The following is an 8547-nucleotide window of genomic DNA, read 5'->3' as shown; positions in this document are numbered from 1 at the left end:
TAATGTTTTATATGTTATTTTATATGTTGCTTATTAATGTTTTTTATGCTTTCATTTCACAGATACATGGCTGAACATCATACTTCATCAGAGAATGAAGCACCTACTAAGAGACCCACCAGAGGAGCCACTAGGTTGAGACAACTCTTAATTAAAAGAGCTAGAGGTGAGAAAACACTTGTTGATATCAACGTTGACACTAGAATGCCTAGTGGTCGTTATGCGGATGTCTTCAAAAGTTATTTTGGAATGTTGGCACGAGAGAGAATATCAATCCTTACTCCATCTTTTGATCATGTCACTAAAGTTGATCGGGAAATGATATGACAGGATTTATTGGTAAGTAATATTAATGTTATTAACATTATACTTTGATTTTGTTGAAATATGTTAAATATTATTGATGACATTTTCTATATTGCAGTAACATTTGATATTCCAAATGTGGCGACGCTTAAACAAAAATGTTTGTCATCGGTGGCTAAGAAATTTTGTGGTTTTAAGACCAAGTTGATGTCTAGGTATGTCTTTGGATATAAAAAGAATGAAAATCCATTGTTGAAATACACTTGGATTGATGAAGACACATGGCGCCAGTTTCTTGAGCTTCGGACATCTGAGGGATCGTAGGTATGTTTATTTGAAATCATCAATAGCACAATTCAAAATTATGCAAAATTTTAACTAATTCATAAAGTGGTTTTTATATGTTACAAGAAAAGAGAAAAAAGGCTCAAAGCATAAGTGCTCAAAATAAAAATCCGCACATATTATCTCGTGGTGGGTATAGAAAACTTGAAGAGAAGATAATGTTAGAAAAGAAAAAATCTAGGCCCCCACCTTCTGAAAGTGAAGATACTGAGCCTCCTTCACCACCATCACGTCATCAAAAGTGGAAGTTAGCCCGTCTATGCACATCGGGCAACTACACTTCTAAATCTGCACGAGAAATCTCTGAGAAAATTGTAAGATACAATTATTGTCTAAATAGCTCGTTCATGTTTTATATTGTATTTTATTTATAATTTTTTTCGTTACATTGCAGGATTCTTTGGTTGAGCAGAGTTCCCAAGGAGGATTCATTCCAGAAGGTCGGCATGACATACTTGCTGCTGCAATTGGACGGCCTGAGCACCCTGGACGTGTGCGTGGTGCTGGATCAGGAGTTGGCATACACCAATTTTTTGGTTCCTCCTCTCGTCAGTCTTCATGCAGTCATGGTGCTGATTATGAAGAAAGAATGAAGGAAATGATCACTACATAAGTGAGACAAGAACTTATGTGCCAATTGGAGCATTATGGCATTCGTTCGCCAGTGGATCCTTCGCCAAAACTAGACCCATTTGTGCCTCCCACGGGTAAATTTATTTTCTATAAGTTATGAATTGAATAAATGATATTTAATAAAGTAATTGAATAACATTAATAAATCGTTGACTCTAACAGGTAGAAGCGGAAAGGGGGGTTGTTCAGCTCCACCTGGGGATGACACTCATCCATGTCAGCTATATATTTAGGATGGTACAGAGAAGACACTAGTGGCTCGTGGAAAAGTTTTTTAGGCAGCCACAATTCTTCATGGCATGGAGTTATCAGAGGATGAGGTTAAGGTCACGGTAGAGGAGGTTCTTGTGCCATTTGCTTTAGTTCATGTGCCAACATATGAGGTATATACTGTGGCTCAAGCATTCCAATGTTTCCTCGCCTAGCCTAGAGATTTGGTTGTTTCTGACCCCCCGGTACAAACTCTTAAACCCACCAATATATTAAATTTTTAAGTTTACATGTTTATTTTATTCAAATTTAAACTATATTTCATTTTAACTGAAATTGCATCAATATAGGAAAATCCTCAACCAAAGAAGATTCCTCTCTCTTTGGAAGATCCTCTTGGTGCATTACTCCAACTTGCTCAAATCATAGATGATAAGCCGATGCAAGTTCCTTGAGATTCTAACATTTTTGGAAGAGACCTTAAGATCCCACATTACATGCATTCCCAATATGTCTTGGAGCTTGCACGGGGACAAGAGGAACTCAATATTACCATTATTCAGTTATGGATGATGTAAGTCTTTTAGTCATTATATATAGTTATTTGATATATTTATCTATTTAGTTATATCAAATCAATTTTATGTTTAGGTATCTGTTTGGTGTCACTGAAACTATGGGGCTGAATGATCTATATGGGTTTATAGACCCTCAACTCACTCATGAAGGCAACAAGTTTGATGACATCCAAGCATATGTGACCAAATGCTTTCAACGCGAAAAAAAAAAATTATTTTGTCCCTTATGTTGCTGGGTAAGTTATTTTTGTTAACTTATGAATATAATCAATGATTTTAATGCATAACAATGAATTTATTTTCTTATCAAGCGTCATTGGTAGTTACTTGTGGTTTCCCTAAGGGAGAACCTTGTTGTGTGGTTTTGCTCTTTGCATCGCCCTCCCTCCAACCATCTTAGACAAGTGATAGATTGGTAAGAACCTCAATATCAATCTTATGAATATGACATGTTATATAAAAATATCCTAACTTATTCCCTATATCATAGTTCAATTGTTGCACATAACATGTTGTTAAGGAGATTAACGGTTAAGGCAAAATGTCTTGTATGGTGTTCCCTCCAGGTTTGATATTTCTATCCATATCTTTATATTTGTTTGCTTGATTTTCTTCCTTAATTAATTGTAACGTTGTTGATATAATGTAGTGTAATAGACAAACCGACTTATATGAGTGTGGTTATTATATAATGCAATGGATGACAACCGTTGTGTGTGCTCGTATTACAACAAATTGGGAAACGATAATATATATTTGAATTAAAACGAATACTTTGCAATATTGCCTTTTTATATACTAACTTAACTTAATCTATTATTTTGTAGACATTCAAGAGTCCTGCCGCAATTCTCGCAAAGTCCATAAAATTTGGTAGGATAGCATGTTCCAAATATATAATTGAAATGTACAATAGTATTAATTAGGACATGTATCTGGATTGTAAATGATTTGTAATTGTCTTTTAAATGAATTTGAATTGTGGATCTGTTATAAAATATTATGTTCTGGTGTGTGCTGGGTGCTGAACAAAATTTGCAGGTTTAAATGTGGGAATAACACCAAAACATAAACTATATTAAAAAAAAAAACACTATATTAGGCCTCGGTTCTTACCAGAACCAAGGCAAAAAGCCTACATATAGCATCGGGTTAAACCAAAACCGAGGCCAAAAGATGATCGAATTTTTAAAATTAACGGCCCATATGGCCTCAGGTAGACTTGAACCGAAGCAAAAAGGTGGAGATATATGGCTTCGGGTAGACTTGAACCGAGACAGAAGGGTGTTCTATGGCTTCGGGTCACAACCGCTGTCAAAGCCCCTTCCTGCACTGGTGTATTCTGTTATTTATATATTAGTTATTATTGATAAAAAGAATCAACTATTTTCATTGAGTGGTGTGCATTGAAATTTGAAATATACGACTAAGAATCGGGGATGAACAGATGAATACATAATCAAGAATAAAAATTTCTCAATGAATATATAAAAATAGTGAATTACAAGAACTAAAATATGTTATTTGAAAGAAGCAATTTTTGTGAAAAGAAAAGAGAAAATAATATACGTTGCCAATCATAATTGGAAACCTTTTTCTAACTCTCCTTAATTTTGTACAAAAATCGTCGTGATTGTTCTTTCATTAGTTTGTGTTAGTAATTATGAATTAGACTCAGGCATATGCACTACAACGTACCTGCTAGCGTAGCTTTGATCAACTTGCAAAAAATTGCAATATTCAGCATAGTTGTATCTCAGTTTGTGAATTTGTTCAAGAAGCTCAGGTAAGCAATTCTCCAAGGTTTCCAAATTAGAATTGGTCCTAATAAGCCCCAAAATCCTACAAAGAGTCCTACTCCCATGCTCATGTATAACGCTTCAAAGAAATCATAATCATCTCCATCCTTTTCTGTTGCTGCTTCTGCCTTTGCTGTTCTATTCTCTCCAGGACAACTTTTGTTGATTTCTTCACCACAAAGATCAATATTTCCTTCAAAACTAGAGCCTTCAAAGGTCTGCAAATGTCTTCCCAATGGAATTCTCCCAGAAAGAGAGTTGTATGACAAGTCTAGTTTTCCTAAGAAATCAAGTTGGGAAAGAGAAGAAGGAATTCTCCCATGCAAATCATTTCTTGACAAGTCAAGAGATTCAAGTGAACTTAAATTTCCAATCTCAGAAGGAATTTCTCCATTCAAATTGTTTCTTGATAAATTTAAAGAAACCAGCCCAACCAAACCCACAACTTCTTTAGGTATTTCACCTGTGAAATTATTGCTTGAGAGATCAATACTCTTCAGATTCAATTGGGGATCTCTGAACACCTGTTCCACACCTTTCCACACCCACGTTATGTCAAGCCTGTAGTCCAAAGACACGAAGAAACCGTAGATTTCCCTATAAGTAGTAGTATTGTACTCATATATAAGGCGCTGAGTTTCACTTCTGTTGATGCTCTTTTCAGACATGACAGTAAAATTCTTTAAGCATGCTGGAATTGCTTTTGATAACTTATTCCTGGAGAGATTCAACAATTGAATATGCCTTAAATAACAAAGTTGAATTGGAAAATGTTCAGAGAAGTGATTCCCTTGCATGTTCAAGATTATCAATTGCTGCATGCTTTCTCCAACCCATGATGGTATTGGACCAGACAACTTATTTTCTCCCACATCCAACATAAATAAGTTAGTGCAATTCTTCAAACTGGAAGACAGTTCACCTGTTAACTTATTATTTCGTAAAACCAACGCTTCTAATTTAAAAAGGTTCCCCATGGAGATGGAAATATTCCCAGACAACTCATTGTTGCTCAAATCAAGAAATAGTAATTGGTTTAAAGATTGCCAACAATCAGGGATTTGTCCCTTTATTTGATTGTTTGATAAATCTAAGGTTGCCAAATACGGTACCATGATTTTGTAACATAAGAAAGAATACAAATCTGAAAATTTATTTTTAGAGATGAACAACCCTGAAGCTTGCAGCAAAAATGATGGAAGTGCACCCTCAAATTGATTTGCATTCAGAATTATAGATGGTCTGTAAAGAAGCTTCAATGGTATATCAGGAATTGCCCCATTGAGATTATTGTGAGACATGTTTAACCCACTCAAAGTTTGCAACTTGTTCCAAAACAATACTGGTACAGAATCATTAAGCTCGTTATCAGATATATCTAGCTCCCTTAAGGAATTCTGAGTCTGGAGCCAACGGGGAAAACTCGGACCTAGTTTGCAAGATGCTAATTTCAATGTTGTTACTTGAAAAGGAGGAACCCAACTAAAAACAAATCTTAGCGACAATGAGTTGTGTGACAAGTCTAAGTAATCTAATTTGGAAAAATTGGAAAGATGAGATTCAGTGACATCACCCTCTAAAGAATTCTCCTCCAAGCTTAAATACTCCAACTCAGATAACAATCTGATGCTTTCGGGTATCTTGCCATTAATTTGGTTATATGATAAGTCCAAATTTTGAAATACGTGTCTATTGCACCATGAAGAATTTTGAAAGAAATGAGAAATTTCCCCATTCAACTTGTTATTTGAAAGGTCTAAGGTCTGCAATCTGCACATGTTTCCAAAGAAAGACGGAATCTTGCCTTGTAGTCTGTTGCCGGAGACATCAAAGTCTTCAAGAGAGTTCATTACTTTTCCAAATCCATCTGGAATGGGACCTTCTAACATGTTGTTATAAAGGTAAAGGGTCTGAAGATTGGTGGTGCAGTTCAGAAGCCAGTAAAACATTGTAGATGATTTCAATAGATTTGAGGAGAGATAGAGTATGACGAGGGAAGAGGAAGAATTAATTGTGGAAGCATAGGAAATAGGAAAACTTCGATCTGTAAGACTGCAGTTATACAGACGAAGCTTTCGTAGTTTAGAGCCAAAACTAAAATTGGCTTGAAATACTGATGCTGATAGATTATTCCAAGAGAGATCAAGTATATCAATAGATGGAAAATTTGAGAAAAGAAAAGATGACAATGCAATGTCATTACCCATAAGATAAAGCTCTTGTAGGTGAAGGCTAAAATTGAATAACAGTTGAAATGTTGAGGAAGTTAGCACATTAAAAGACAGATCAAGGACCGTAAGAGAAGTTGAAAAGTTGGAATGAGAAGGAAACAAAGTTTTGATATTAGTATCTGAAAGAGAACAATCAGCAAGCCTCAACTCTACTAAGTTTGGAATGAGCGCATTGATAGATTGTAGCCACTGGGGCGAGGTGCTGAGATTATGCAATGAACTCAACTTTAGAGTTGTTAAGGAGTGGAGATTAGACAACCACTCTGAATCCTCAGCTTCTATATTGAAATCACCGCCTAACCCAAGAGTTTTAAGTTAGGAAGATTCTCATTCCGAAAAGGGATGGCTCCAGAAAGAGTGTTACCTGCAAGATTAAGAAAGTGTAGTCGCTTGAGATTCCTAAGTTCAAATGGGATGGCTCCGGACAGAAAATTCTCTCCAAGATTAAGATATTGTAGCTGCTTGAGATTCGTAAGTTGGAATGGGATTTCTCCTGATAGATCATTCCGTCCAAGATCAAGATATTGTAAGTGTCTAAGATTCCCGATCTGAAAAGGAATTGGTCCCTGAAGAAGATTGCTTCCAAGGTCTAGACACCTTAGTAGTGAAAGATTTCCAAGTTGGAAAGGAATCCTCCCACTAAATTCAGAAAATGAGAGGTTGAGATATTTTAAGTTGGTGAAAGAGCCAATGGCTTGTGGGATGTGATTCATCAAAAAATCATTATAGCTGAGGTCCAGATGTTGAATGTATTGCAAGGGAATCAATGAAGTGAGATTGATTGCACCTTTCAAATACTGTGAATTGTAGCCATGGAGATCAAGTAGATGGACATGACCAGTTTGATGGTTGCATTGAATGCGTTTCCAGTTTGATGGTGAGTCCATGTAGAGAGTATGCCATGGTCATCTACGAGGCTTTGTTTGAAGTTGAGGAGTGCTTCTCTCTCCTTCTCTATGCACTTTGCATCAGGACTTGGTTTGATTGGCGTTGTGAATCGGAGAGCAAATCCTGAGGCATGCAATAAAAGGAGAGCAGCATATAACATTTTGAGAAAGTAACGCCTCATTGTAACTTGCTGAAATCAAGATAACGCCAATGTTATATAATCTGAGTTTTTCTTTTGGTGATGTTAAGAAAGCTTGATTGAATCATCATTTATATCACTTCATAAACAAAGCGTTCAATTGTTCAACCACTACAGTCCACAAACCTATGCTTCAATTATTGCCAAAACCCAATGTAGAAAGAAACTCCTTTTTCTTATCACATTTTTTATTCCTACTACGCGCTTTGTTGACTACTGACCAACATAATTGATTTTTGTCGTCAAAAAAATATTTAGCATATTAAAAAAGTTATCAATGTCACTTAACTTCTTTTGTTTAATGTTTTAACGTGTCGAAATTTAAAATTAGTCATTGAATAATAAGATTACTGTAGTGTCTCATATTCCTTATCTCAATGGGAATTTTTCCCCAAAGAAGATTTTCTCCAAGATTGTTATTTTAACATACAATGTATACCACTTCCAACTTACTTTATAATACTTTAACATAATTTGTTTATTTTAAATTAGAATTATATATACGCATTAATACAATCACTGTTTATTTTTATGCAGCAAAAATTTGCAATAAAAAGACGTTTCTCATTAGTATTGATTTACAGTAAACAATCTAAATTGTCATATAAACTAGTCTTTTTACTCGTGCAATGCACGGGGTTTTTTAAATGTAATATTTTTTATAATAGAAATTGATTTTGTAATATTTATTAACCTATAAGGTTATAATATAATGTTTTTAAAAGAATAACAATAAAAGAAGACCAAATTACATACCTATAATGTGTTTTTGGTTAATCAACTTCATAACTTTTTTTAGTACACAAATTTGATTACTTCTTAAATCAGCATGATGTTCATTGTAAGCCTTGGACTTTAGGCAAATCCTGCATTGAACAACAAAATTATAACAAATATTTTAATTATAACAATAGATCATGAATCTATATTTATACAAACTTTCAAATTAAAAGAATGCAGCTTGAGAGAGATGGTGATTAAACAGACCAAATAAGGAAAATGTAAATAAAAAGACTGGTTTGAAATTTTGAAAAATAATTCTTTTGCCTGTTTCACGATATTATATGCATAATGACGAAACGTAAAATATTAGGAATGTCTAATAAAAAGAACGAGACCGATTTCTAAATTTTATAATATTAAAATACATTAAAACAAAACTCTTAAATAATAATTAATTTTAGAAACTAAAAAATGTTAATTATCAATTTAAAAAATAAAAAATTAAAATTATAGATTATTAAAATAGTTATTATTTTTATTTATCTTTAAATTGATTTCTAAACTTAATTACTTTTATTAATTATCAAAAGAATTAGTTTCCTAATGTCTTTAAAATTATTTAGTGATCGATTTGA

General features: G+C 34.1%; 1 pseudogene; it reads right to left on the bottom strand.

The window, feature by feature from the left end:
- Positions 1–3153: 3153 nt before the first annotated feature.
- On the bottom strand, positions 3154–7287 carry LOC114182585 (receptor-like protein EIX2; annotated as a pseudogene).
- Positions 7288–8547: the final 1260 nt, after the last annotated feature.

This window comes from Vigna unguiculata, chromosome 4 (assembly GCF_037176805.1).
Source record: "Vigna unguiculata cultivar grain cowpea cultivar isolate G323 ecotype 2 chromosome 4, ASM3717680v1, whole genome shotgun sequence".
Taxonomy (NCBI): domain Eukaryota; kingdom Viridiplantae; phylum Streptophyta; class Magnoliopsida; order Fabales; family Fabaceae; genus Vigna; species Vigna unguiculata.
Note: the sequence above shows the minus strand (reverse complement) of the source record. Positions and strands in the feature narration are given on the sequence as shown.